The sequence below is a fragment of the Arachis duranensis genome, chromosome 1 (genome assembly GCF_000817695.3).
Source record: "Arachis duranensis cultivar V14167 chromosome 1, aradu.V14167.gnm2.J7QH, whole genome shotgun sequence".
Lineage (NCBI taxonomy): Eukaryota > Viridiplantae > Streptophyta > Magnoliopsida > Fabales > Fabaceae > Arachis > Arachis duranensis.
The window spans coordinates 39,909,188-39,914,653 of NC_029772.3; positions in this window are offsets into that span (position 1 = coordinate 39,909,188).

Consider the following 5,466-nt stretch of genomic DNA (forward strand, 5'->3'; position numbering starts at 1 on the left):
ACCATCTTGTTGTCTAAAAGTCTGAACCTCAGATCGAAGCCTATTGACCTTTTGTGGGGGGTAGAAACGTGGCAGAAACTTGCTTTCCACCTCATCCCAGGTTGTTAGGCTCCCCCTTGGGAATGATTCCAGCCACTTAGCTGCCTTGTCCCTAAGTGAAAATGGGAACAAGAGCAGTTTATAAGCATCTTCCTGGACTCCATTGGACTTCACAGTGTCGCAAATTCTCAGGAATTTTGTGAGATGTTGGTTTGGATCTTCATTAACACTACCACCAAATGAACAATGATCCTCCACCAGTGATATTAGCTGTGGTTTGAGTTCAAAATTGTTGGCCTGAATGGGTGGTTTCTGAATGCTGCTACCACAATTCCTAGAGGTTGGGTTTATGTATGAACCAAGAACCCTCCTCTCGGGAATGGCATTGTTTCCATCAGCTCTCTCATGGTTGTGAACTTCTCTATCTATGTTGAGATCTAGAGCTTCCTCACAATTGTCCTCAGATTCTCCTTCAGATTCTTCTTCTCTCAGTACTCTCTTCCCTCTTGCTTCCCTTATAAGTTTATGAAGGGTCCTTTCTGGTTCGGTGTCTGGAGGAGTTGATGTCTCTCCTCTCCTACCTGTCATACAAGAACACAGCACAGGCAACAAACAAGTGAAATACTCTTGGTTAATGGAAGAGTATGGTTAGAGCAGTTGAGGAATTAATTCAAATAGTTAGTGAGTCAGTTCAAGTTACTTGTTGAATTTTAATTTCTGCACTCTGTTACTTGCTTTCTTTCTTTATGCCTTTAAATTCAAGCAACTAACTCACAAATGCTGGGTCCATCTTGTGTAGATGTTCCCCTATGTAGTTAAGCTTGATTTGAGAACTGATGTTGTAATCAGCTTGAACTGCATATCTTGCATTCTGCAAAGTGGTGGCTTCCTTGATTGCCAAGATATTGTCATCTTGGTGTTGGCCTATGTGGCTGAGGGATTCCTGTAATTGTAAATTCTGTTCCCTTTGCAGATCTAGGAATCTTGATTCAAAGTTCCTTTGCATGTCCATCATTTTTAGGTGAAAGTCCTCTTGCTTCTCTTGAGACCTCATGTATTGTTGAGACATTTCTTCTATGATTTCCTGCATTCTGCTCATATCCATGGGGTCTCTGGGAACTTGTTGCCCTCTTTCTGGATTTCCTTGCTCTTCTTGCTCTTCTTCTCCTTCTTGCTCTGCTTCCTGCTCCCCTTCTGCTTGTTGCCCTTCTTCATTTCTTCTTTTTGTATGTCTTGGAGCAATTGGGCCAAGAGTCATTCTGTGAGCAGTCATGGCCATTCCAGGATGTAGCCAATTAGGTCTTGCATCTTCAAGTGGTACTTGGGCCTCGATGCATAGTCTGATGATGGTGCTAGGGAAGTGGAGCCAGGAGTCAGGGTCACTTTTCTCACTAAACTCTTGTATCTGTTCAGCAATGAGTTTATGAACTTTGATCTCCCCTCCCACCATAATGCAATGTAGCAAGATGGCTCTTTTAGGGACTATTTCTGAAGAGTTTGCAGTGGGTAGGATGGATCTCCTAACTATTGCATACCACCCCTTAGCTTCAGGTGTTAGGTCTCCCCTTCTCAAGACTCTTGGAGCCCCTCTTGTTTTTCTCACCCATTCAGCTCTGATGGCACAAAGGTCTTCAGCAATAGTCGAGAAATTCCAGACTCATCAATTCTTCAGGCCCAATCCCATAAACCATGATATTCAATTGGGTTTCATACCAGAGTACGTTCAAGTTAATGTTTGTGCTCAAATACTAACTTAAACTGCAATATCTTTGGCCCAGAAACCTTTTCAAATAGTGGCGTTTAAGTTGCAGTTTAAGCTTCAGTTTAAGGTTAAACTGAAGCTTAAACGTGGAAATGGAAGAAAGCAACCACGGAGTGTGGAAGGGTCGAACACGTTTAAGCTCCAGTTTAAGCTTAAACTGGAGCTTAAACATGGAAATGAAGAAAGCAACCTGGAGTGTGAATTTGGTCGAACACGTTTAAGCTTCAGTTTAAGGTTAAACTGAAGCTTAAACGTGGGAATGAGGAAAGCAACCCTGGAGGAAAATATTGGTCGAACACGTTTAAGCTCCAGTTTAAGGTTAAACTGGAGCTTAAACGTGGGAATGCTCCTTGGTGCATTTCTCAATTCTGGCGTTTAACTTCCAGTTTAAGGTTAAACTGGAGGTTAAACGCCACTTTCAGCTTTTCCTGATTTTGGCGTTTAAGCTCCAATTTAAGCTTAAACTGGAGCTTAAACTGGAGCTTAAACTGGAGCTTAAACTGGAGCTTAAACTCCACATGTGATATTCAAGCTTCCTTTATTGATTTTGTTGCTTCCTTGCCTAACCTCTTCTTCCCTGAAATCATCCAAACAACTGCATCAAAGTCTTGCAAAATTTCATGAGAAATCTTCCATTCATAGCATTCAAGTAATATAACTAAAAACTCATGGAATTTGCATCAAAATCATACTGTTTGGATGGTTCATTGCTTTGTTATTCATTTAACCATTCTTGGTTACTTTAAGCTCAAGAAAATGCATAAAACAACTAAAACTAACAGAAAAATGCTAGTGAAACTAGCCTAAGATGCCTTGGCATCAGTATGCAGATATCTTCCACAATCTGGTCATAATTGGGACTGCTATCTATTTTGGATTGATAGCTCTCTTTTACGAATGGTATGGTTCGTAGCTTTAACACCCTCATGATGTTCATGGGACTAAAATCCACTGTGATCCCTCTATTGAAGCTTATATAAGATTCATCTGCCCTATCATACCTGACCACGTTTGCTTAAAACTCTCTTACAAGAGTTGCATTTACTCTTGTGACCGGATCAGTAAGGAGCTCCCATCTTCTCTTTTCCACCTTCTTTGTGATTTTGGGGCACTCCATTTTCGTGACTTGAAAGCCTAGCTCATATATGATCTCTTTATCAGCCATCCACCCAAATTGTAATGCATGGTGAAAGGTTCTAAATTTTTTCTCATCAAAAGGGGGTTGCTCTATAGGTTCCTTCCCTTTTCTTCTTTTAGAGCTCGATGATGCCATGAGTAACCTTTGATTTCGAATTTGTAGAAGTATAGATGATTGCAGCTTAAAAGATGTAGCTCTAAAAGTGTGTGAGAAAGCTTTTGATGGGAGAAGAAGTGTTGAGTGTGTATTCCGAAAGTGAGGATTTGGAATGGAAGGGTGTAAAGTGAAGTGGTATATATATATAGGAAAATGGTGGGTGATTGAAGGGTGTGGATTGATGGTACGTCTTAATAGTGGACGGTTGGGGTTTGGCATTAGATGGGCACAAGGATCACTACTTTTATGAGGTTCTTGGTTCAGTCTCCAAGGATAACCTTCTTCCAATGTTGCATGGTAACACTTCCCAAGGCACTCCCCTTGAAGACATGTGTGTAGCCCTTTTTGTGAAGTGGCCGAACCCCTTTTCTTTGGTTGTCCCATCAGTTCCCTCCAACATTCCTTTCAATTCCCTTGCAAGAAAAAAGAAAAGAGAGATTAGTTTGAATTGTGGCGGAAAAATAAAAATGGGAGGCTAACTACTTTTTTTTTTAATTTTTGCTTTTGACTAACTAAATGCCATTCATGAATGCAAACCAACCAACCAACTAAGTGTTCATGCATGCAAAATTGGTGATATCAAACTTAATTTGTGACCATGTGGTGTAAAAAGATTTGATTAAGGCTATAAAATTAACATAATATGAATTGTGTTCATGCCCTCTTAGTGTGCCTTGAACACCAAACTTGCCATTCACTATATGCTGCATATAGAGATTCTTCTAAGTGCTTGTCAAAGTTGATTTAGAATTCATGAACCTTGTTTTATTAGCTACTTTAAAAATCCTAAAAATACTAAAAGGATATAAAACATGGGTTGCTGATGCGTGAGCATCTTGTCTATCTTTTCCTAGTGAATTTGCACTTAATTTGTTGAGTTTAATTAAGAATTAATTATGTTTTAGCCACTATGGATGCTATTTTGAGTTTTGTGCAATACTGTTTATTTTAGGTAGCATTCGACTGGATTTGATGGAGTTTCTGTAGATCAAGAATCAAAAGAGATTTCAGCTAGGAGCGACGCGTACGCATTATTTGGAGCTTTCCATGGCGATGCGTGCACGTGACTGACGCGTACGCGTGATTTGAAGATTCGCTCAGCGACGCGGACGCATGATCGACGCGTCCGCGTGACTCGGGAAAAAGACCATCGACACGCACGCATGATTGACGCATACGCGTGACATGCGCCACGTGCAGAGAACGCAGAAAACGCTAGGGGGTGATTTCTGGGCCCCGTTTTAGCACCCAAGTTAAGCGCGGATCCAGTGAAGCCAAGTGGTCCCCACGTTACAAGACGCGGAGTAATTAGTTAATTCTGATTTAAATTCAAATTTGATTTTAAATCTTATCTTTAGGAAAAGATATTATCTTAATTTTAGAAATTAGATTTTAAATTAATTAGAACTAGTTATAAAAAGGGGAGACTTCTCTTCTATTAGGGACATTACATTAGAGGGATTCCATTAGGGAATTCTATACAAATTTACATTCTACATTCCATGAGCAACTAAACCTCCATTGTTAAGGTTAGGAGCTCTGTCTATTTGTATGTATTGATTTTATTACTTTTTCTATTTTAATTTATGTTTTGGATTTATATTTAAGAATTGTTTTCGTTCTTTATCTTATGAATTTGGGTGGAACGGAAGTATGACCCTCTTTCTATTTGAGTTCTTGTATAACTTGGAAAAGCTCTAAACTTGAACAACAGCTTGAAAACTTATTCTCCTAAATTCTAATTATCCGGATTTAACGGGATACGTGACATATAATCCTTTTATTCTTTGGGTAATTAGAGTTTTTGTGGCATGCAAACTGGAATTTGATCATGTACCCTTTAATTGGAATTAATTGACCAAGGAATTGGCAGTTAATGAATTTTAGAGGAGACTAGGAAGGTCTAAGGAATTAGGGTCTAGTCACATATAGTTTGCCATAAATTAAATCCTACGTAATTAAAATAGTTAGTAAGAAAAGTTAATCCGGAAAAATAGATAACTCTGAAGCCTTAACTGTTTATCCATATTTTATTCCCAATTTATTTAATTGTCTATACTTTTGATATTTTGAATTCAAACTTAAACCTTTTGAACATCTCAAAACCAATTTTTGCTTGCCTAACTAAGCCAATCAATCAATCATTGTTGCTTGATCCATCAATCCTCGTGGGATCGACCCTTACTCACGTAAGGTATTACTTGGTACGACCCGGTGCACTTGCCGGTAAGTTTGTGGGTTGTAAAATACCGCACCAGTTGCCTCCCATGAAGCACTTTTTTAACGTCATTAGCTTGATAGTTGTCCTTTGTCAGGGTGGTTGGTAATGCTTCAAATCTTTCCCTCTTACAGTGAATCTGTCTCCATTGGC